General features: G+C 40.9%; 1 long non-coding RNA gene across 2 annotated transcripts in view; it reads left to right on the forward strand.

Moving 5' to 3' along the window:
- LOC108404684 (uncharacterized) overlaps window positions 1–23,944 on the forward strand; it is a 42,204-nt gene extending 18,260 nt beyond the window's left edge. Inside the window, exons 3-6 of one of the 2 annotated variants that reach the window (XR_001854983.3) lie at window positions 15,460–15,674; window positions 21,594–21,749; window positions 22,840–22,937; window positions 23,514–23,944. This is a non-coding gene — a long non-coding RNA (uncharacterized lncRNA). Of the gene's footprint in view, window positions 1–15,459; window positions 15,675–21,593; window positions 21,750–22,839 lie in introns of both variants that reach the window. The other variant, XR_012130224.1, reaches the window with a different exon arrangement.
- The last annotated feature ends 2,092 nt before the right edge of the window (window positions 23,945–26,036 follow it).

The raw sequence follows: 26,036 nt of genomic DNA on the forward strand, positions 1-26,036 counted from the left end.
AGGATAAGATTTGCCTACAGAGTAATTAAAATTTCTGCTGATATTATGGGATGGGAGTGAACTACTTACTTCTTACCTTGGAAATTCTAGTAGACTGCTGTGTTTGGGAACATTTTAAACTTGGCTAAGTAATCTAAATCTCAACTGGAAATCTCATCAAAACATTTTTTTTGGTGGCTGGGGGTTGCTCAGAGGGTGTATAAATTGGTTTATTCTGTTCACCTTATTCGGCAATGTCTGCCTGTACAGATGTAGCATAAATGTTGCCTCCAGATGCTGATATATAAGAGAGTACATAGCTCAACTGTGGGAGCCAGGAGACCAGTCACTTGTTCAGATCTGGTTATTGTCAAACTATCTATCTCCTTTTGTTTAAAATGCATTGTCAAGTGACCCATGTTTGTGATTGTCTGGGGGAAAATGCAGCTGAGAGAGAAATGCTGGAGAAACTAGAGGCATTTACCATTTTTCTCAGCAGCCAAGGTTGGTCCGTTTGATTTGTTAGTAAGGATTCACTTGAGAATAAGCAGCAAACGAATTTGTATTTACATGATGATTTCAGAATAACTGTTTGAAAATTTTCTCAAGTACTGGAATTCTGGGAAAGAGGATTTATATAGGAAATAAAATATTATTTTTATTTCTTACTGTAGTTTGTTGCTATAGTTTCTATGGTTCAGGCATAACTATATCAATAAAAATTTGGAAATTGCAGAGTGAAGCAGAAGGCACTCCCTGGTTGAATTATTAAAATTTGTGAATGTAATTTAAAAACCATCAGGGAATTTAAAAATCACCGTCTGATTATATCTTTCCTTTCTGATTGTTGCAAAGAGAACACTGTTATCTGATGTGTTGGGGTGATTTGTTATGCAGTGATGGATAACTGAACCAGTGAATCAGATAGCACATGACGGGCAGCTGGGGTCTTGTTAAAACACTTAGTCTCAATGGGCCCAGTAGCAAGCTAGGAGCTGTTTCTTAAAAGGTGAATAGTTATTGTCAGAGGAGGTCACTAGGGGTCTTTGCTGTGGTTCTTCCATTAGAGCTTGCCAGACACTCTATGCCACATCTATGTACCATCGACAAATGGAGCTCCCCTGGGTTTTCTGGTAATAAGCATTAAGTGGAAAAGGTGGAGTTTGGCAAAGCTTAGACCTCCAGCAGAGACTTCTTCCCTGTTTTCCTTTTTCTTTAAATATAGTCACCATGCTGTAAATTACTTTCCCAGGACTTATTTATCTCATAATAGGATATTTGTACCCTTTGACCACTTTTACCAGTTTTGCTCACTCATTTCCTGACTTCTGACAACCACCAATCTGTGTCTGTATGAGATGATTTTTAGGGTTCCACATGTTAGTGAGATCATGCAGTGTTTGTCTTTGTCTACTTATTTCACTTGGCATGATACCTTCAAGTTATATCCATGTTATATATATGTTATATATATATAATGCTGCAATGACCATTGCATATATGTTTTTGAGTTAGTGTTTTCATTTTCTTCTAGTAGATACCCAAAAGCAGAATTGCTGGATCATATGGTAGTTTTGTTTTTAACTTTTTGAGGAAACTCCATACTGTTTTCCATTGTGACTGCTGCAGAGATTTCTTAAGTCTCTGGGCCCACTCAAAACTAATAGCCTTAGGCCCACTTGGCAAAATGGTCAAAACAGCACACACAGATGTGGTATCAGTTCCTCAGACCTGAAAATGCTGAACTGCTTTCCAGGGCTTATAGTTCACACCCCCACCAGCAGTTTATGAGAATCCTCATTCCTTCACATCCTTACCCATGTGTGTTATCGCTATGCCTTCTAATGTTTACCAATCTATTGGATGTAAAATAAAGGCTCATTGTGGTGTTAACGCATCTTGCTAATTAGCTTGAGGATCTTTTTACCTATTTATAATTTTTGTTTCTTCTCTTTTGAGATGTGTATTTTATTCATTTTTTTATTGCATTATTTTTCTTCTAGCTTTTTTTGGATGTTATATACATATTTTGGGTAGACTTCTCATTTGCTTGCTTTTTTTGGCTAGAAGCAATGTTTACAGTGAAAAAAAATCTCTTGTCTTCTGGGTATTTCCTAAGCTGCTGTATTCCCTCTCTATTTGCTTCTTGACTCATTGAAGATATCAGTACACTTTTCCCAGGACTTTGTCATCTTCCCTTTTGTCCTATGGATTGCCTGGGGAGTAGGGCAGGGGATGACCGAGGGTAAGAGAGAGTGCCCAAGGAGGAAACATACTTTGATTCCTGGAATCTTCTATTTCTGTCTAGTCACTGTTTCAAACATAGCCTTGAAGTTGTAGCCCTTCCTTTGAGTGCTGATTTTTTTTTCATCTGGTGTTCATTTTATTAGGTTTGGAATGGGCATGGCTCTGTATCCTGGCTATATTCCACCATTTACCACTGAGACAACTTTTTAAGGCTGCTCCTGATGTCCATTTTAAACTGATTTCTCAGGATAACAATGATTGGGAGAAGAGATTATTTTTACCCTGACTGTTTCTCTGAGATCATCCTGACCATTAACGCAAAACCCTTTCCGAAGATGTAGGGTGGAGGTGTGGAGGTGGATTTCACACACCACGGACTGGACCATGTAAAAGTGAAGCCTCTCTCTTCCCCCATAACTGAAAGGTGTACCCTGAGGTCCTATTCTGTCTGAGGCAGAAATCTTACCCTAATAATTGAGAAATGAACTCAATCACTTCTGACATTTTTCTCACACATTTCAAGTTTAAACTCAATCAAATCTAAGGTTTTCAATACCTCTCTCCACAACTTTGTTGCTCCTGGAGTTGCTGTTGAGCTTGGCTCAGGGAGAGGCGCGAATGCCATCGCAAATAGGTCGGAGGCTTCTGTGCGAGTGAACTGTGTCCAGGTCTTTGCTTCTGTCCCCTGAGGAAGCGCTTGTCCTGCTGAGCCTTCGGTGTCCCCTCTGTGCTGGCATCCACAGATTTGTTACGCATGTCCCCTCCAGTCCTCAGCCTCAGGGTCCAACCCTGTGTCCTCCCAGTCCTGGCTGTGTGAGCTAGTTTTCTATTTTCGCATAACAAATAATCACAAACCTAGGTGCATAAAACAACACCCCTATGTTATTCCTCAATTTCTATGGGTCAGAAGTCTGGGCACAGTTTAGCTGGGCCCACTGCCCACTGTCTTACAAGGCTGAAATCAAGAGGTTGGCCAGGTGGTATTCTCACCTGGAGGTTCTGGGGAAGCATCTGCTTCTCAGCTCACTCAGGCTTTTGGCAGAACTCATTTCCTTGTGGTTCTATGACTGATGTCCTTATTTTCTTGCTGGCTGCTAGCCCAGGGTCACTTTCAGCTAGTGCTGCCCTCAGATCCTTGCCATATGGTCCCTTCAAAGGCCCTCCTCACAACATGGCCATTTGCTTCTTCCAACAGTGATCTCTTTTGCATCTAATCTCTCCCTCCTGCAAAGGCCTTTTAAGGGGCTAACCTGCTTAGGTTTAGCCCACCCCAGATAAAAATTCCTCTTGGTTTAACGCAAGGTCAACTGATCAGGCATCTTAATTAATCTTCAAATTCCCTTCACTTTTGCCATGTAAGATAATTTAATCACAGTTGTGAACTTTTGTCATATTCACAAATGCTACCCATGCTCAAAGAGAAGGGAGTTTTAAGGCAGGTGGGGTGGGAACCTTGGGATTATCTCAGAATTCTACCAACTACACTGTGGGACCCTCAGGGCTATAGTTCTCTCTGCTAACTTCTGTTATCTTTCTTGGAGTCTGGGGCATGGGAATTTCAGACACTCTTTTGTATCACTCAGGGACTGGGAGGAAACTCAGGACTCCTTCCAGACCTGTCTTGCAGTCCTCCATTCCTCTCTGTGGTCAAGGGCTTACAGGGCTGAGAGCTGCTTACTGAGCTTTGTTTCAGATCTTTAGAATTAAAGGGAGAGCCACCTCCCTTTCATCTCACAAATCCCTGGGTGGGATGGCCAAAGAAAAGGACTCTTGTCATTTCTAGTTCTTACTTTTTCTCCAAACTCTTTTTCACCTGCTAAAATCCACAAAGTCTTTATTTGCTCTCCCCACTGAGGAGTGCGGGAGGGATGGGAGAGATTGCTGGTTAAACAGTCTTCCAAATCTATTGCTTATGGCAGGACTTCAGCCCTGTAAGCTTAAAAGCTAAAAATTAACTTTTTTGTTCCTATTTGCATTTCAACTACATCTAGCTTTCCTAGAGCAGCAGAGGCCAGGACTGGTTTAAAGAGGCATGGGAGCTACGGGGTAACAGAGGCATTGCAGGCTATCTCACGGCTCCCCTTTCCCTGTTATATATGGCTTAATACTTCATCTACAACTTGCCACAGTAGTTTCCAAAAATGTCTAGGTTTTCTGAATCATCCTGAGAATCGGATTAGTTCTGTGTTAATTTTTTTATACCTCATCTACTGTATTCTTTATTTATGAACTTTTCCCTCCGTTTCTGAGCAGTTGGAAACTCCAGAGAAGGGCAAGTTGAAACAGTTCTAGAAATTAACAAAATGTTAATTAAGTTTCCCCTTGCTGAGGGGAAAGCTGAACTTGGCAGTGTTTCAGAGGAAACAAAGGACTTGTGCTTATACTAATTAAGAGTGTTACTCATGTGAAATAATTGGAAGTCAATGTAAACCCCGAAGTTTAGTAAATATAAAGGATGGTGCTGGGTTGGCATAAAAGTACATGGGTATACCGGGATAAGGGGAATAAGTGGCATTACGATTAGCACACATAATGTGTAGGGGCACAGGGAAGGCAGTATAGCACAGAGAAGACAAGTAGTGACTCTATTGCATTTTACTACACTGATAGACGGTGACTGTAATGGGGTATGTGGTGGGGACTTGATAATGGGGGGAATCTAGTAACCACAATGGTGCTCATGTAATTGTATATTAATGATAACAAAAAGAAAGTACATAAGTATAAGGATATGTCCAAAAATCAGTTGGTATTTCTTGCCAGAACAGTTATGTTAGGATGATTTTATGATCAGCTATTAACCACCATTTCTCCCCATTCTCATCCCTCAATACCCAGTCTTGATTATCACATAAACAATTTGGTAATCTTGTAGCATTAATGCAACTCAAGGAAACATTTTAAAGGGGAACACAGTGACCTTGACTGGCCTGCTTCCTCAAAGCCATATGGGGACATTGTTAGGCGGCTAATTCACCCGGCAGAGCTGGGTATTTTTCTTCTTCCCTTCCCATTTTCTGTCTTGCTGATTGCTGCCTTCATGTTCTTTCATCCCATATCCAAAGACATAGGTTTATTCCAGATGATCTCACTGCCACATAGCTCATTTCAGAATGCTCGTTTCCTCCTTATTTTTAAACTACTTAAAAAAAATGTTTATCTTTGCTTTACCGGGATAGTACTACCTATTCGGTGAAGAGCACTTTTTTATCCTCATATGCCTAGCATCCAACATGAACACCTGGAGCATAGTAGCTACTGATATTGTTGATGATATGAATACATCAATGAACTATTTATCTGCTTACCTATCTATCTATATCCTCTCTAGCAGTGACCACTTTAAAGATAACGACCTCTTTTATCCATTTTTGGATCCCTGTGATGCCGGGGTTCTTGTTCACAAAGCTGAAGAATGAGCTTCACAAACACTCAAGGTAGGAGAGCAAGGTACAGGCTTTTATTTAGAAATAAAGTAAGAGGAAAGAGCTCCTGGCTCAAGCCAGGAGGGGACAAGAGAGCCCGTAGTGGTGCATTGTCTAGGGGGTTTTATAGGCAGTTGAAGATTTTTCGAGAACATCAAAAAAGGCTTAGGGTACCACCTGCCCTGTCCTCAAGGTGGGCTGGGTCATAGTCTGATTGCTAGGGCTGACAGTGAAGTCACGGGTTATGCTGATGCCCTTGCAGAACACTCAAACATTACAGGCCAAGTTGCTCCTGGCCTTTTGACCTTTAACTGGTCTCCCTGAAGATGTCTATATTCTTAGTCTGGTATCTTTCCCTACAGAATTAGTGTGACCTTGACTTTGCATAATGCTTAGCACAGAGTTTCAATAGGGACTTCTTTGTCCATTGTTACATTGCTCTGACTGTAAATATTCCACCCTGCTTTCCCCACCCCCCCCAGAAGCCTTCACTCTACTCTGACTAAACCCAAGGTCGCTGTCTCACCTAGAACCCAACACATTGCCTGGCACATGGTAGGTCCTCAAGCAAAGTTTATTGAATAAATGAGTAATAACCAAGGGTTTACTGATGTATCTCATTATACTGCAAAAGAATAATGAGCTCTGATATTATAATTTTAGAATGTACTATTGTAGAAGTAGGTAAGGAAAGGATGCCAAATTGGTCTTCAGACAATCACTGGGAATTTGGACAGAACAGGGATGCAATGAGGATTAATTTTTAAGAGACTATAGGTGAGTGTTCTCTTTATGCAATCTTTACAAAGTCAAGCACATTACTGATTCAAGGCAGAAAACAAATACATCCTCTTTTTCCTTGAGATGAGATACAGACTTTAAATGCTCTCTTGAAAATCATTATAAAATCATTTCAACCAGATGGCCACAGGGAGTCAAAATGAGGGCTGATGTCTGAGTCAGACAGTTGGAATAATTTTCCTTAGCAGTACCACTTGTGCTACTGAAGATTTGGTAAATACCTCAGAGCACATCCATTTATTCCCTGAGTGGATGACCTTAATTTGCTTCAGCCAAAAGTGAGCAAAGAAATGATGAAACACAGAGACTTTTTCTCAGGAGTATGCTCAGGTTTGAAAGTAATATGATCTTCTTTCTGTGTTTTCCTCCAAATTTTCCAAGCTCTTTACTCTTTCCTCCACCTTTGACTATAGAGTCCTATATATTTTAATTATTTGGATATTGTCATTTTTCCTGACGTTAACATTACAGAATCTAATTTTCTGTGATATTTCTAAATTAACTAAGGTGTCATTAGTTTGATTCAATGTATGCCCCATTTTTCTTTTTTTTAAAATTGATTTGGCATTTATATACACTACAAAATTCTTACCATTATAAGTGTAGTTACCATTTAGCACCATACCAAGTTATTACAATATTAATGACTATATTCCCCATGTTGTACCTTTCATCCCCATGACTTATTTATTTTATAAATGGAAGTTTGTACTTCTTAATCCCCTTCACCTGTTTCACCCACCCACCTTTCTCTCCCCTCTGGCAACCACTATTCTTGTATTTATGAGTCTTTGTTTCTGGGTTGTTTATTCGTTCATTTGCTTTGTTGTTTAGATACCACAATAATTGAAATCATATTGTAGTTGTTTTTCTCTGTCTTATTTCACTTAGCATAATACCCTCTGGGTTCATCCATGTTGTCACAAACGGCAGATTTCATTCTTTTTTTATGGCTGAATAATAGTCCATTATGTATATGTTTCACATCTTCTTAATTCATTTATCTATTGATGGACACTTGGTTTGCTTCTATAACTTGGCTATTATAAATAATGTGGCCATAAACATAGGGGTGCATGTATCTTTTTGAATTAATGTTTTTGTTTTCTTAGGGAAAATGACCTAGAAGTGGAGTTACTGAAGTGTATGGTATTTTTATTTTTAATTTTTTAAAGAAACTCCACAGTCTTCCTTAGTGGCTACACCAGCTTACAGTTCCCCCGAACAGTGCACATGGGTTCCTTTTCCTCACATCCTCACCTATATTATTATTTCTTGTTTTTTTGGTATTAGCCATTCTGACAGGTATGAAATGGCATCTCATTGTGGTTTTGATTTTGCATTTCCCTGATGATTAGTGATGTTGAGCATCTTTTCATGTGCCTGTTGGCCATCAGTAGGTCTTGAAAAAATGTCTATTCAGGTCCTATGCACATTTTTAGGTCAGATTATTATTTTTTTTTGGTGTTCAGTTTTATGAGTTCTTTATATATTTTGGGTATCAATCTACATGTGCCATGTTTTTCTTCTTGTCAGTCCAGACTTCCAAACTGATAACATACTCAGATTTGAATGGTATCTCAATTTCTTTGAGGTAGTGTTTATACATTGGGAAGACCATATGTGTTAGGTCTTAGAATCAGGTATCAGTTTGACTCCTGACTTTGTTATTTACTCCAAGATGTGCAACCTTGAGTATATTTCTTAATATCTCCTGATTGGCAAATTATGGAAAACAACAACTACATCATAGGAATTGCTTGAGATATAAATAAGTTAAAAGGTCTCCTTAATAAATAATATTTTTTCCTTGAAGCAAACACTCTAACACTGAAATTTAATATTGATTCTCTAATATTACCTAAAAAAAAGTTAATGACTAGTTTTAGCACCAGTAAATACAGGAATAATTAGCAATAGAGAATTAAGATTTTGTAACATTTAGAATTAATATTTTGGTGACTTAACTCTGTCATCTGCAAATTACTTTAAGAGTCATTGAAAAGATAGTTATTAAACTTATTGTATTAAATTTACATTTAACACAATATTCTATTTTACAGATGAGGAAAGTATAATAGTACAATTAGTTGACTGACTTAGTGAACATCACATGGACAGTTAAGTCTGGTTAGATTCATGGATTTCTAGTTGAGGGCTAGTACACTGCATCCAGTGATTTCTCACTTCTGTTCTCTTTCCACTTGTACAGTTTCCACCCTACTTCAGATCTCCACTATTTCTGGCCACAAGTAGGGTCAAGAGCGTCCTGTTTGGTTCCTCTGGCTCTGAGTTGCCCTGCTTTCCAATCCTTCCTCCTTGGTGTGGCCAGTTAATCAGTTGTTGCATTCTCCTGCCCAAATACTTCTACTGGTTCTCCACTGTCTACTAAGTCAATTCGTGGCACTAAGTGTCTTTCACAATATGTCCTCATGTTCATACATTTATTCCATGAGTAGTATTCAGTGCTTCCTCTGTGCCAGGTCTAGGTGCTATGCATATAACAGTGAAATAAACATAATCCCTGCTCTCACTGTGTTTACATTCTAGTTCAGTGGTTCTCAAAATGTAATTGGGAGACACTAAGGAGTTCCCAAAACCTCTCAGGGTGACTGCAAAGGAAAAATTATTTTCATAATAATACTAGGATGTTGTCATTTTCACACTCACTTTCTTTTCTTATGTGTGTACAGTGAAGTTTTCCAGAGGCTACCTGACATGTGATATCAGAACAGATTGAATGTGAAAACAGATGTGGGAATCCAGCTGACCTCTACTGGGCCAGGTTTAAGGAGGACTGCAAAAATATAAAGATAGGCTACACTTTTCATTATTTTGTTTGAAAAAGTTTTATCCATAAAAATGTTACTTACATTAACATGTAATACGTTTACTTTTGTTATTTTAAAATAAGTTAATAAATATTTAAACACTTATCAACTTAAAATTTTTTGGTTTTAAAAAACAGCTTTGTGGAGGTATAACTGATTTAAAATATAGTTCATATGTTTAATGTATATAATGAGTTTGGATACATGCATACACCCATGAAACCAGCACCACAATCAAGATAATAAATATATCTATCACTTCCAAAAGTTTCTAATGTCCTCCTGTCCCCTTTTTTATGGTAAGAACACTTAACATGAAATCTACTTTCTTCACAAAAATTTTAAGTGCACAATATAATGTTCTTAACTATTGGCACTATGTTGTACAGCAGATGTCTAGATCTTATTCATCTTACATAACTGAAACTTTATACCCATTTCAATAAATACTTATAGATTTATCCTATGTAAAGTAAAGCTCTTTGAGGCCCTTAATTTTTGGGAATGTAAATGGGTCCTGAGACCAAAAAGTTTGAGAATTGCAATTCTACTTCTAGAAAATCAACAGATAACGTAGTCAGTATAATAATACAGTGTTAATAAGATAGTGAAATTAACAGATAATGTAGAGTCAATATAATAATACAGTGTTAATAAGATAGTGACAAATGTCATGGAAAAAATGAAGCAGGAAAAAGAAAGAGAGCATTTAGGTGGTCAGTAAGGAGCACGATCCACAGCGTGTGCTCTCATGAAACTGAATCACCTAAACTTGCTTGAACAAAGTCCATGGTTTTCTACATCCATGTGTTTGTAATGCTCTTCTTTTTGTCTGTTTTGTTTTTCTTCCCATTTTCATTTATAAAAATACTATTTTTTTTTTCAGGGCCCATCTCAAATGTCACTTGAACCGTGATTCCTTCTCTCATTCTCTTCAGAGTGTGATTTATCTTCTTCATTGTTCCTATACTTACTGACAATGTTTTGATCTTGTGACACTCATAATTTTATGCTTTACACAAATTTAGTTATGTATATACCATGCATATCTTTCTCAAAGCTTATGAAACTTCTTAAAGTTGGGGACTGTTTCTTATTAACCTTGAATATAAATGAGGCTTCGGTTCAGCAATGACAGAAAACCTCTAAATAATACTGGCTTCATTGAGATAGAAGTGTGTTGTTTCTCAAGTAAGTCAGAAGGTGGGCAGTCCAGAGCTGGAGTACTGATTTTAAGTCTTTAGGGCTGCAGGCGCTTTTTAGCTCACTGCTCCTCCCTTCCAAAAATGTGGTCCTCAGCCTCCTGATGGAAGCATCTTTGTTTCAGGAGGAAGAAAGGAGGGAGAAACAAAGATGACGAGGCTAACAATACGCACCAGGTCTTTCTTAAGGAAGGTTCCTAGAAGCTGCTAAGGTGGCTCTTCTATTTATACCCCATTGGTAGAACTTAGTCATGTGAGCATATAGCTGCAGGGAAGCCTGGGAAATGTAGTCTTTATTTTTGGTGATCTTGTGCTCCGCGTGGACAAAGGGGAGACTAACCATTGAGAAACAAGTTTCAGCATCTGGTATACTCCGCAAGGTGTCTGCCATAGGCACTAATTCCTAAAGGCTTAAAATTAACTTTTAGCAGGTAGGCAATACTGAACTCCAATCTCCAAATTATTTTTTGGATAATGAATGCAGGTGAACTTTTAAATCCTTTTTTATTAGACCTCCTAGCTCTTGTTTTCACCATTCAACTTTTCTTGCTTACCCTTCCCAATAGTGATAAAGATTCTATTCAACTCTTTTCTGCCAGAAGTGTCCCCAAGCTTCCATGAGCCACATGTTGCCCTTGTCCTTAGGTCTTCCCTGTAGACCTATCACAGAGAAAAATACCTTTCAAAAGAAACCCCTGCTGGCTTGCTTACATTAGGTTAGTCTGCATATTTGTTCCACATAAAAAAAAAGTAGATGATAGAACACTTGAAATTTCAAGGTACTAAAAATGTGGTGCATTGAACCTATACTTCCCAATTTATTTTCACTCTGTCCAGATCAGTTGTGATAGAGCCTATGTTTAAGTTTTGACTATGGATCTTTATTTCCATGAGATATTTAATTGGAAACTACAGAAGCATCCTCTGACCAACCTCTGCCCCCTCCTCCATACCTTCCCAGACATAATGTTTACTTCTAGTTCTTAGAGCTATCAGGAAATAGTTACTCCTCTGAGAAGAAAAGTCTGGGATTTCTACACAATTGAATTTTCTTTTAAAATAGTCCATCAGGTCATATAAGCAGCTCATAGTCTACAAATATTGAAACTGGCAGTTTTAAGATATTGGGAATTACCCCAGAGGTTAATTCTTTGAGAAAGCTGAAATTAGAAGGAGAATTTGTTAGATGGTATTTACTGTGTTTGTTGTTATTTGAATTTTCATTTATAGATGTCTTATTTTCTTTGGACTATACACTTCTTGAGGGCCACCTCTGTGTCTGAAATAACAGTTATAAAGTGAAACAAAGTTGCCAATAGCTGACATAAATTAAGAAAGCAATGATGATATGGGATTTGTGGTGTAAAATTTTCACAAAAGAAATGAACACTAGATAGGACTGTTTCTCCTCTATCCACTCATCTCACATGTACTTACTGAGCACCAACCATGTGCCAGAACTGTGGTAGATATTAGGAAACAGTGGTAAGCAATATTGATAGTAGTCCCTGTTCTTAGGGTAAGTACAGCCCAGGAGAGAAAGACAGATGAAGAGCTAATAACTAAAATATGCTAGATGCTTGTAGGGCAAGTGCAGATGGCTACAGGAGGGCATGAGGGGGTGTTTAACCTAGTTCCAGTCTTTATGGAGTGTGCCCATACTACTGCCTCATTTGAGCCTCACAAAACCCTCTATAATGAGTATTGGGATTCTTCTTCTCAATTACAGATGAGGGATTGGTCTCAGAAAGATTAGCAAGACCCAAGTGCCCATAGACGCGGACCTGGGCTTGTGAGACCAAACCCAAAGCTTTCTTCACAGTTCCATGTAGCAGCTGGAGCACCAGAGAATGTGAGGTCTGTGGCTATGCTGGGTCCATTTCCAGCCTTTGTGGTGCCCTTACCGCAAGCTCACAACTCCCATTGACATCAATTAATTATGCTTGGCATCCATTGCAGCTGCCTGGATGCCAAGTGAGCATTCTGGCCAGCATGACTTTAAGTACTCTTTAACTAGGGCTGGTTATCCTGTGCTCATGCTGGGAACAATCCCTGCAATTAGGAAAGGGGCTGGGGAAATCTTTCAAGCAGACACAGAAACTATAGAAGCTCAACCATAAATCCTTATTAGGATGAACCTCCATGCAGCAGTCTGTTTAGTGGTCTGTTTTCCTGTCCTATTAAGCAGAAGTCAGATTCTCCAAAGAGAAAACAACATAAAAACGTCTGGAGTTCATTTGGATCTATGTTTAGTACCACTGAGTTGAACAGAGGAATGAACACTGCTGTTGGGAAGAAATTTTTCCCTTATTGCTCTGTATACCCAACTCTACTGATGATTCCTGAAAAACTTCCCCTTTCTTACAAATTTTTGAACCTGTTGGAAATTTCCAAGTGATAAAGATTTTGAGGGGATAGTGTGCTCCATTAATAGCTCTTTTAAAATTAAGGAGGTGGTGATAATTATTTCCTCAATTTGTGGTGTAGTAGAAAGACCATGGGCTTTGGAGTCAGCCTGAATTATTATCTCAACTCTTTTACTTTCTAGCTATTTTCAATTTGGGAAAGTTTCTGGGCTTCCTTGAGCCTCAGTTTCTTCAAAGGATGATTGTGAAGATTAGAAGAAAGACATTGTGGATAAAGTGAAGGTTCCTGTGGCCAGGATTCTCACCTGGCCCTGGTTGGCTAGCTCACTATACACGCATGGGCAATACTTTGTTACTGACTCTATATAAAGAGCTCCATCCAGTGCTCTGGGCGATGTGGTGGCAGGGCTGCAAGGCTGTGGGAGAGCAGAGAAAAGATGAGACTGGAGTGGTGGCAGCACCGAGGACAGAGACTGAGACTGCTGTGGGAACAGAGAGGCCCAGAGGCAGACACCAGCTTGCTGCATGTAGACTCACTCTGAACGGATGGGATTCTAGTGATTGACCTGCCACCATGGGAATAAAGTTGAGTATAACCCTTTCACCCCAAGAATGTTTCATTGTCATTTCTTTGGTCTCATTGAATCCATAGTGAACTTGCCTGGGGCTGAAACCCCAGACATAATATAGACATAATATAGACATTTTGGTGTCTGGCACATAATTGGTCCTTAATAAAAGGGAAATACTATTTCGATGGTTAAAACCTCTTTCTTTCTGAGAACTCAATGCAAATTCTAGCATCTCTTCTAAGCCTGATGTTTCTGGCAATACCAGTTCCTCTGGGCCTTCACCTTTACTATAAATTTCTTGTTTTGTGCCCCCAAAGTTAGGTTCTATATGATTATTTAACCCACAGGTACTCAGTAATATTAATTTACAATCTTGCTGGGGCAATAGGATATTGGTAACAGGGCTACACATAGCAAGTGTCAATGAGTAATGTGGGCACTTGGTGCTATGGGATTTTAGATAAAGAAAATATGGCCATGGACTGGGATTTCAGAGGACTGGAGGATACGTAGTCAGTAATTTATTCTTGGATGGACTAGGTGAGGAGGGCTTGAACTGGGAGCCAAACCTGGCTGGATAGAGACATTAAATAGAAGGATAACAGAATGATTGAATTCCAGGTATTGGGGCACAAACATGGTGTCCCAGTGGCAATGTAAATAAATCAGAGTCTGAGCAAGTAGTTGGTCAAATGGCCAAGGTAAAGCATCCAAGATGTTCTACTAGGTATGCAGTACCCAGGGATGGGACCTCTGGGGATGGCACATTCAAAAGTCAAAGTGAACAGTCATGGACAGTAGATCCTCTGCTGTCTGAATTCCAACTTCCTTTGTCAGGAGGCTTGAGGAATTAGCCCAGGCATGAAGGTTTGTAGAGTCCAAAACTGGCGCTGAGGTGAGATATAGACAGTGTAGATAGCTCTAACAATTAAATGAACACGTGGATCTTAGGAGAGTGCTTCTCAAAGTCCCTGTATCTTCTGTTTCAAAATCACTCAAGAGGCTCATAATAAATAAAGATAATCAGTATATCTGGGGGGATGAATCGGAGGGATATCCATTTTTAAATACGATACACAGAGAATCTTACATACTTTAAAATTAAAGAACATTGGATAATTCATATTGAAGCCGGACTTGAGAGGCAGGTCAGAGTCCTGAAATGAAGGATCAGTGACACTGTGAAGAAGGTAGCTTCTCCTCACTCTATGGAGAGTGGTTTGCAGAAAGTCTGGCTACGTGGAAAAGAATTCTTGGAACAAGGCTTTTGTCCTGGTAGTAGGATTGCAAGGTCTCATTCTGGAAAGAGAGTTGGGGTTTCTGAAACAGAAATGACACATCAGATAGTCTGATTTTGCCCTGATTGTATAGTACTGACATGTGAGAAGAAATCTTAGATCAAAAATGAAAACACCTGGGTTATATTCTTTTCCATGGCATTAACTTTTGGTAAACTGAGGTAGGTTACTTCACTTTTCCCAGCCTTAATTGCTGCAATATGAGGGACTTGGACTGGGCTCTCTAATTCCTCCTCTCTAAGAATTGGGGATTCTATAGTGGTGGAAAAACTTGTGTGCTGCTTTGGAAAAGTCTGTTCAGCTGTGTACCAGGCACTTACTGATTGCTTCTTTGGTGTGGGGAAAATGGAAGGTCTATGGCCAGGACCCTCACCTGACCCTAAACTACTTGATGATGTATTTGGCCTACTCCTAGGCTAATGCTTACACACCCATAGGCAATAAGCTATTACTGACTGAGTCACTATATAAAGTGCTCTGCCCAGTGCTCTAAGCGGAGGCAGAGACCAAGGAGGATTGTAGAGCTGCAAACTGCTGGATGCAGGCATGATTCTAGTGCTCAACCTACTGCTGGGAGAATAAAGCCAGGTATAAACCCTTTTACCCCAGGAACATTCTATTGTCATTTCTCTGTCTCACTGAATCCATAGTGAACTTGCCCGGGGCTGAAACCCTCAGGCGAGACATTTGGTTTCTACTTCCTTCATTTCACCAACAGCCTTTGTTTTTTTCCTCTAGGGATAGGTTCTACACTGCTCAGCTCTGCAGCTGGAATGGACACCATTTCTGGCTCCAGAGGTGGATCCTGACTGGCTGAACCCAGCCAGTGCTTCCCCTTCCCTTGGTGAGGCAACTGCTTCAGGATGGGCATCTGGCTCCATTCAGGCCACGAGGGGAGAAGACTCCTTTAGCCGGGGGTCCTGGAAGGAGCCTTCCTTTCTCTTTTATGAGAGGTGAGTAAAGAGCTTCTCCTGTTCTGGAATGGTGGGAGAATGAGATCTGGAATTCCTGCCTCCACTAGGGAAGCTGTACAGAGCCCAGAGAATCCCACAGGAGCTGGAATAAACCACGCCTGAAACAACCTCTGGCCTTTAAGACATTTATGAGCCAGTGAAGTCATCGGCTTAAGTCAATTTGAATTGGTTTTTCCATTGCCATCAACTCAAGGATTTCTAACTTTCTTTTAAGGTTTCACTAAATATATTTTTATAGACTTAACAATGGTTTTACCTCCTGAAATAAAAATCTTGCTTATTTCTGAATTTTTATTATAGTCAGCTCCCAAGTCATCAGTTTTATGATGTTGAAAATGACAAACATTTGAAAGAGTCAGTGCCTGGCACACAGAAATTGCTTTATAAATGTTTGTCGAATGAATAAAGTGAGAATAAATTTAAAAAGGGAAAGATAATATTTCCTGGGTATAGGAGTAGGTGAGGAGGAAAATAGTTATATAGACTTTTTTGGGAGGGGCACATAGTAAAGAGGAAAGGTATGGAGTGATCATAAAGCCTCAGTTGCTGGGCTACCACTGGCGAGAACTGACCTTTCTCTTCCCTCTTCATATGTTGCCTAATGTTATTTTTCTTGCAATTTATAATTCAGAGAGAAAGAAGCACCCAGGGTAACAAAATAAGTATTGCTTCAACTGATTAACAGGTATTTATGAATACCTACAAAGGTCTCTATTTAAGAGGAAAGACTGATAAATAAATCAATACTAATTACAAAGCTGATGAGTATTATGAGAGAAGGAATGTGGGAGTTATGAGACCAGAGCAAGCAGCTCTAACCTAGACCAGGGTAAGGAAAGCCTCTTAGAGGGGGGGATATTTAAGCTGAGATCTGAAGAATGAGTAGGTACCAGTCAGATGAAGATAGGGTGGGGGAGAAGTGCTTTCCACGCAATGACCCATTTGGCCATGGGGAAGGCATCTGTGAGGACCTGAGAGAAACTGAAAGGATCAAGGGAGTAGGTGAATGATGAGATAAAGCTAAGGAGAGGACCAGATTTTGCAAGTCTTTATAGGCCAGGTAAAGGACTTCCTACTTTATTTAAGGGAAAGTGGGGAGCCCACGGCAGGGTTTAAGTCAGGGAGCAACACAGTCGGATCAGCAGCCAACTGGGCCCACGCCTGAGGCCCCTGCCTGAAGTTTTGCTCCCTGTGTTTGCATTGTGTCTCCATTCTCTAACTGCTGCTGCTTTCCTTTTAAAACACTGAAAAAAATATGACTCAGGCACTGTTTATTCCCAGAACTGGTTACAGTACTACTTTTGCAGCAATTTGTTTTTACTGGTAATAAATAATCATTTTTCTTAATTATGGTTTGGGTTTTCAGTAGTTATGACCTTCTGGAATCACTGATGTCCAGCTCTTAAATTTTGTTTTACCAATAGGTTTCAGCCCCCAGCAAGTTCACTGTGGATTCAGTGTGAACAAAGAAAATGACAGTAAAGCGTTCTTTGGGGTGAAAGGGTTTATTACCCGGCTTGTTCTCCTGGTGGTAGGTGGAGCACTAGCATCTCTGCCTCCGCCCAGAGCACTGAGCTGAGCTCTCTATACAGTGCAATAATAGCTTTTCACCTAAAGGTGTGGAAGTGGCAGCCCAGCAACAGGCCATTTACATCATCAGGTGGTTTAAGTTCAGTGAGGATCCTGGCCATAGGAAACCCCAATTTACCTACAGTCTCCAAAAGGAGATCCAGTAGGGTAAACGTGGGCCCTCCAGGCCTTGTGTGTGATGGGTTTTCCCGTGGTGAGCAGCTGCTGACGGGGCTCACTCTAGGCCCTTGCCTCTTGTGTCTGTTTGTGTAGCCAGAGCACAGTTCCCCCTCACTCTTTCCGGTGGCGAGCAGCTGCCCACCTGACCGCAGGATTCTCTATCCTCACTCCTTTCGAAGGTTCTCCAAGCTGGAAACCAAAGTCAGCCTTTAAATGTGTGCCTGGGGCTGCAGTCCCCTCTTGCACCTGTTGTTTGCACCCCAGGGCATGTGGCAGCACAGTGCTTGCTTTCTTTCACTCTAAAGGGTTGAGCCTTCTTTCAGGGTCTGACCATAAACTCCTGGAGGCCAGAGGCCTCTTATAGCATGTAGACTTTTGGACACAGTGAATGTTGGAAAACACTGGTAGAATGACTGACAGAGAGAGATATAAAAAGTCCTGGATCTGGATGGGGGTTTTTCAGAAACGGTGCTTTGCTGAGGAGAGACTGGCAGCTGGGTGGAAAGATGTGAACATCCATGTTTGACAATTTGAAGAGCACCTGATTGATTGGTAATCAGAGTCACTGCTCCGAAGTCTACTCAGGACCCAGCAATTGTGATAAGGATGGACTTCTCAACAGAGAAGGGCACTGTTCAAAAGAGAAGGCCCTTTGCTGAGCAGTTCATCTCCTGGATCTCCAGTATTGCCGAAAGGTTCAAATGAGTATAAAGTGCACAGGAGAATGCTGGGTATGGGTGAGCAATCAGGCACTACTGTGACTCTTGTTATAGAGGATGCAGGTGTTAGAGAGAGCAGTCAGCTTTTGTGGATGGAGCCGTATTCATTCTTCCTGAAAGGCTCTAATCCTTTCACTCACTGAGCCACTGAATTATGCAAAAATGACTTTTGAGTTTAAATGTACCAGATACTGACTTTACCCAGTTGAAACAGTTGTGAAAAATGCGCTTTATTTTCTGAGATTTTAGTTTTCTTTTGAGGCATGTCATTCATTCAAGAAATAGTCATGGAGAATTAATGGTGGTGTTGCTTGTTTTCATTTGTGGATCTAGGCAAGGGGAGGTGCTCTTGACGGAGTAATGCATAGGTTTTTCTCCTTTACCTTGACAAACCACCTGCTTATTAGCTACTCTGTTTCTTCTCATTCCTTGCTTGATTCTTCTCTATAGCACATTTCACCATCAGGCATATTTTATATTTCATTTAACTTTATTGTCTGCTTCCCAGCACTGGAGTAGGAGCCCCACAAGGGAAGCGTTTTTGTCCATTTTGCTCTGTGCTGTACTCCCAGCTCTGAACAGTCACTGGTACTGGACAATAACTATTTGTTGAATGAATCTACCCCATCCTTGAAGGCTCCATCTCATACCTTGGCTTTGCCATCCTTACCTTCAAGTCTTCCGTAGGGCTAGAGCTGTTTGGTAGAATATCTGGATATTTTGTTTTATGTTGCCTTGCTCCATGGTGCTTTGCAAATAACACTCTTTGGAAAGAAGGCAAAGTAACATCTGGCCAAGTAACTCACTAACCATTTTGAAGACTTTATTCAGGTGAGAGCTGTTTGGTTTATTTCAGAATCCATCAGGAATGCTTCTTATCTGGAAATAACAGCTTTTTAACACGTGCTAACTGTGTACTATATCAAACGACTTACCTACATTTTATCACTTAATTCTTACAACAAATCTATAAAGTCAGTTTTAGTATCTACATCTTATAGGTGGGAAAATGGAGGCATAGATTAAGAAAATTGAAGGTCATAAGGCTAATTAGCGTCCATACTGGGATTTGAATCCTAGTCTTGCTGACTGCAAGGTTCACCAACCAACCACTGGCTACCGCTATGGGCTGTTTGGCCTTGCTGTTAGGGGCTTCAGTTGTGTATTTGTACCAATTCTTTGGTCTTAGAGGAGGCAAACAGACTAGCTTTCATTGACTGATGAGACCAGCATCATTGCCTGCAGGCATTTTTTTCCCTAGGGATAACAAGAGCGTATTTTAAATAATAAAGTATAGTATACAGAATTTTATGTTAAAGATCCCTGTAATAGCTTCCAGCAATTTAAATGGTCAGATAGAGACATAATGCTTGGTAATGTAGTTAATGTTTATTTCAAAATGATGCAGAACAGTAGCTCTCAAACTTCAGTCTATAGAAAGAAGAGCTCATAAAAATTCAAAAATTTGAGCCTTACTTCCCAGAGATTCTGACTCTGCTGATGTGGGGAATGTGAATTTTTAACAAGTCAGGTGATTTTGATATCAATGGTCCTTGACCACAATGTAAGAAACTAACATGGGAACATCGGGAAAAATGCAGAATTGAGTAAATCTACATGTAGCTCCTGAAAGGGGCTAAATCTGTAACATCAACCTTAAGAGTCTTAGCATGTCTCAAACAGTTTCCAGAGCTCTCTTTGCATTGTGAACTAGATAGGTGCCCTGAGAATATTGTAAAGAGAATTTGGAATTGTTGACTGGTCCTTAAGGAGACCAAAATTCTAATAAGGTGTTCAAGATTGTATGTGTGTACATGTGTACACTTATGAGAGTGTGGTGATGTTAGAGGGCTTACATAAATCCTAATGATACTTATGTGAAGCAAGAAATCAAGATCCAGAGAACAAACTGGTGGTTACCATGGGGGGAGGTGGGTGAGAGAGGAAAGTGGGTGAAGGGAACTAAGAGGTCCAAACTTCTAATAACAAAACAAAGTCACAGAGATGAAGAGTACAGCATAGTGAATATAATCAATAATATTGTTACCTTTGTATGGTGGCAGATGGTAATGAATGGTGAGAATTTCACAATGTATATGATTGTTGAGTCACTATATTGTACACTTGAAACCAATATAATATTGTATATCAACCATGCTTCTATTTTAAAAAAAGATGCCTTGATTCCTTTCCTGAAACAGTAATTTATAATCAATGGGAAAAGACTTTTTAGCAGTCTAATTGTGCTGCCACTCAAATGTTTTCTGACTACCAGGTGGTAGCTTTCATCAAGTTATTTGACTAAACTTATGGGAAATTTACTAAAGAATGATGAGGACAAGGCCACACTTGGCAACAATGATGGAAAGAGAATCCTCCCTTTGATTTGTGAGAGGAACAGATCCCCCCAGGACAATGGAGGGCAACACAGAGAGAGGCTGGAGGGGGCGGTGACGAAGGGCGTTCACGTTACTGTGGTGGCATTGCTGGCAAGAAGGCAGCAGCATTGTGGGCTGTGAACAGTGTGGGGAATGACTCAGCCACTTCAGCTGGAGGAAGGCTAGATCTTGGATCCTTATTTATTCCTCTTGATGTTGGCTTATATCCATGTTAAAGCCAGGGTTGTAATAATAATAAATGAATACTTATTATAGCACTTACTGTGTTCTAAGTCCTTATCTAAATCCTTTGTATTTATTACTCTGAGGTTTAATTATTTGTCCTCCTTGACCTCAAAACTGGCAGATGTGGGAACTGGCAAACTTCAGGACCAGTGTGAAATAACTACTGATCTATATGGCTTCCCCCACTTGCCTTAATCCCCATTAGCTTTTCCTGATGCAGAGTGTGGCTGTCCTCCTCTCAAGCACAGGCCATTAGGAACTGTTAGGGTAAGACGAAGAGAGAACTATGGATTTCTATTTGGAAAATCGCTCTAAGAGAATACCCTTGCTCATGCTAGACTTAAGACGTTTCTTTGAGTAAGAATGAAAGAATGTTGCTCGTGATAGTTTGAGGACCTCATCTTTGAGTGCTGTTGCTTGAACAATTCATTCTAATGGCAAAAGCCAGAGACCATTAGTGGTCATAAGGTGAGCTGCTTGACCCAGACTGATAAAATAAGGTGTTCCATATCATAGCCAGGAAAATTATATTTCTTTGAAAAACAAAACAATGTTTTGTTGAAAAGCCAAAGAAGTCCAGACCCCACATATCTTCCTCCTCCTCAACAGAGCCAGGGTCTGATTTGGAAAGAAGCCCAAACACTCCTTTGGCTTAATTTAGTAAATTAATGGTTCATAACGAAGCATCTAAGAGCCTCTGCTTCTGCCCTCAAAAGCAGAAGGATATGTTCCATTGAGGATAAAAAACAACTCACTTACCCTGATTCTCAGCTTTTCAACACTGATTCCTTTCCTTTTTGCTAAAGGAAACAAGATGCAGAAATAGGAGCTGATCCACGTGGCTTGGGAAAGTGGGGAGCTTTCTGAAAGTTGAGCCAGCAGCTAAGAGCCACCTCTCTGAAGATAAAGGAAATGCAGCTGTGCAGACGCACGTGGCCTTCACTGCCACTCTCTTGCTTTTGGTGAGTTCTCTTACCCACACCGAGGCAGCTTCCCCCCAGCGGCCCTCTTTGGGCCACAACTCCCCCTTTCACACTGGGCTCCACAAGGAAGGCAGCTAGAGTATGTCTAATTGAAAGACCAGAAAACAGAACTGTTTCATAAAATACTTAGAATGCATCAGAATAATGATTTGGGTAATTTATTTGTGCAGTGCTTAGTATAGAAAACAGATCTGGGTACAAAAAGGATTAAAGAAAGTGTTTTTTGCCATCAAAATTGGTTTTAAAAATGTCAGAAAAAAAATTTGTAGCAAGGTAGATAATTATGTGCAGGATTCATCAACAGAGTGAGTTGTTAAATCCACACAATTATTTACTGCTGCAGAGGCTCAGGGGGTTTCCAAATGGTTTCTTGCTATGCTGGCCTTCAGTTGGCCTTGCCCTTTTCCACGAGGAGCACCTGACTGTCTCCATCACAGCCCCAAGTCTAAGCAAAAGCCCATGGATGACCGACTGAAGCTCTTGCTCTTCTTGGGAGTAGACGCACTGGTGGGCCAGGAGCCACCGGGAAGATGTTCATCAGCACTTCAGTTTCTACAGGAACTTCAACCTCTAATCATGAAAAAGGGATTGCTTTAGGACAGGTCAGCAAGAATGATGGCATGTGTTAGAGTGTGTGGGGATCATATGCACACACATGTGTGTTTGTGTGGGGATCATATGCTCACACGTGTGTTAGTGTGTGGGGGTCATGCACACATGTGTTAGTGTGGGTCATATGCACAGATGTGCGTCAGTGTGGGAATCATGTACACGTGTGTTAGTGTGTGGGATCACATGTGCACATGTGTTAGTGTGGAGATCATGCACACACATGTGTTAGTGTGGATCATGCACACGTGTGCTAGTATGGATCATATGCACACATGTGTTAGTGTGTGGGGTTCATATGCACACACACGTGGTGCTGCTGCTCTGCATCATTTTTCACCCTTCAGTAAGAAAACAGAAAACTCTCAGGATTTGTTGACTCCTGCTGCTGATACATGGTATTGCCTGAGGGAGGGAAACGCTTCGCAGTGTGTGGTAGCTGAGCCTTTTTCTTTTTCAGACATTCTTTCCCTCCACCTTGGTTTTGAAAAGCCTGACAAGGAGTCTGTTGAGAGACAAATCTTTAAAGGCTCTCCTTGTGCTCAGTGATACCATATTGTAAGTAATCCTCTTTTTCGTGGGAAGCTTCTGATGAGGCTCTCGAAAAAGAACTAAATCCCAGTCCAGTGAGGCCTTGTTGCATAATGTAAGCAAACAGCTAAGGACTCAAACAGTGGCTTCTCTTTTTATTTCAGGGAACTTCACATTACAATAGTAATGAAAACAAAGTTTCATATTGAACAGAAAACAAGAAATATAGCCAGAGCTATTTCGCGTCCACCTGGTAAAAGGAAGTATCAGGCAGCCACTCTGGCCCTGCCCAAAGGCGGGGCAACTGACCGGGTGGGATGCATGCTGGTGAGACAGGGAATGTTATATGAATGGAGGAAGGAACCCGAATCTGTTCCTGCAGAAAGAGAAGGCTACACAGAGCAATTAGTCTGCCACTCATTGTCTGCCCTGTGCTGGGGTTCAGGAGGCTGACTTTCTCAGGCACCCTCCCCCCCCACCGCCAGGCTCCCATGCTGCCTGGCTTTTCGCAGGGTTTGGCACATGCACCCGCAGGCTCTTGGAGGATGACAGCAGAGGGGTATGCAATGCCCAGTACTTATCCCTCCCCCTCTCTTCCTGTAGGTCCCTGACTGTGACTGTGGCAGTGGCTAAGTCCTATCGCTCTACACAGGCCATGGCTCATATCAAGCCATTCCTCTTTCACAGGGTTGTGGTAACTCCACTTGCTTTCACTGGCCTCTCTGGAACCACAGCGGGGAATGGCTGCCTGTCATTTCTAGGCCCTGCAGGCTTCCCCATCCCATGATGGATACCTTACCTTGCCCACTCCTCTAAAATAGTGTCTTTATTAAATGCTTTTCATTTGCTCTTTTGAGTGTGCCCTCTTTCTTGCTGCAGTCCTAGCTCCGTCCTGACCTCTCTTGCTCAGGCAAACAGAGGCACTGCTGTTCCCCAGACATAAAACTTTTCCTTCTCTGGGCCTCTGTGACTGCTGGTTTTCTCCATGTAGCCTCAAGGGTTAGTGGTTCCTATTTAGTGATTAGGTAGTTCAGTATCGGATGCACAGTCCTCTCTGTACATGGCTGTCAAACAATCTGCTAGCCTTTGTTTAAATATTTCTGGTGGCAGGAATTCACTGCATCTTAAGGCATCAGTATCCATTCATTCAGTGAACATTTTTGCTACCTACCATTTGCCAAGTGCTGTGTATGGTCTTACTTCTCAACAGGCTCATAACAACGAGGAGATGAATATGTGAATAAGCAATTTTGGTATGTGATATGTTTTACTTTAGTAACGTTGTTACACGTTACTTTGGTACATGATATGTTTTACTATTAACAATGTTATGAGAGTACAGCCAAGATCACCCAACTCCGTCTTGTGTAGACAGGAAAATCTTTCCCAGTGAGCAGTGCACGAGTGGAGAGCTGGAGGATGTAGGAACTCTAGGCGGGCAAGGGTGTGCAGAATGTAGTAGAGGAGAGGACTGGGTGGGCAAATGCACAGGCATTTAAGAAAATTTGCTGTCTTTGGGCAATGGCAATTTGGTATATGACTGAATCTGAGAGAGTGACAGGAGATGCATTGCATTCAAAATCTATCCACACCATACCTGCACTGATAATGTGCCTTCTACCAATACAAAACAAGATATTTGTATTGTTCCCTCTGTTTACTAAAAGAAGCACCCCTTTAATGACTTAGCAGTATAGCATTATTGCCCCTATTTTAGAGATAAGGAGACTGAGACTTACAAAAGGTAAATGACCAAGGACACACAGCAAATGGTAGAGTCAGGATTGCAGGCCAGGCCTTCTGATTCCAGAGCCTGGGGGTGAGACCTGTGTGACATTCTGCTGTTCCTTTTACATAGATTCAGGCCCCTGTGCCACCGTCCTGATGACTTCAGGTTACTCTCTTGCTTCCACAATATACATTTTGTTGAAGAATGTCCAGAATTAATAGTGACAGCATCAAAGGGGTTTGGCCAGTGCAGTTTAGAAGACTAGTGTCTGCATTGTTCCAGAGGCCATTCTCACAAGGATGGGGACAGAACCACATGGCCTTTATGTAGTCATGTCTCACCGGCAAGTAATAATCAGCTCACAATCAACCAATGCCCCTAAGTCAACTAGTATCCCTTTGCCTGCCTATATTCTTTCAGGTCTCAGTTTAAATATCACTTTTTGGCCCCCTAATCCCCCGTTTAAGTCCCCCTGCTGTATGTTCTCAGAGCACCTTCTACTTTCCCAAGTGTGATGCTAATCAGAGTTTAGAGTAGATGTTTATTTAATAGTCTGTCTTCCCTGATAGACTTTGAGCTCCATGAGGATGCAGGCCTCATGTCGACTGCCATGGGATCACCTTTATTTACCATCTGTAGGAATTCAGTGTGTACTTGTTGAATGAATAAATCCTTTCCTCTGTATGCTGTTGTTTCTGTCTCTCCTTGACCCGAAGGGGAGTCTTGACTTCTGTCAGCACTGATTAGTTTTGTCTATTTTGAGCTTCATATAAATGGAATCAAACAGTAAGTATTCTTTTGTGTTTTGGCTCTTGTTCAACATATCATGTATACTATGTTATTTCCTACCAGAATTCTAGAACAACTCTCAGGATTTCTCAGCCCCCTCCTCTGCTGCACATGTTCTGCCTGATTCCCCAGACTGGGAGTTTGATGGGTTTTACTCCTGTGATTACATTGCATTATATGGCACAGGAGACTTTAGAGAGGGAGTATCCAGGTGGCCTGACCTAATCACACCACACCGTTAAATGGAGAGTCTTCCCTGAGTGGCACAAGCTATCTAAAAATGGGAAACTCAGTCCTACAACTGAAAGGAACTGAATTCTGCCAACAATAAAAATGAACTTGGAGGTGGATTTTCCCCCTAAGCCCCAGACAAGGTGACTGACACCTTGATTTCAGCCTTAAGTCAGGGACAGAGAACCCAGGCATGCCATGCTGGACTTTTGAGCTACAAAACTGTGCATTTAGTAGTGGTGTTTTCTTAAGCTGCCAAATTTGTGGTAATTTGTTACTTAGCAACAGAAGAGTAATGCAGTCCCCCAACTCTTTGCTAGTTTGTAGACAGTAATCCCATAAAACGAGTTGCCTCATTTTATAAACATTTTGTAGCT

The sequence above is a fragment of the Manis javanica genome, chromosome 4 (assembly GCF_040802235.1).
Source record: "Manis javanica isolate MJ-LG chromosome 4, MJ_LKY, whole genome shotgun sequence".
Lineage (NCBI taxonomy): Eukaryota > Metazoa > Chordata > Mammalia > Pholidota > Manidae > Manis > Manis javanica.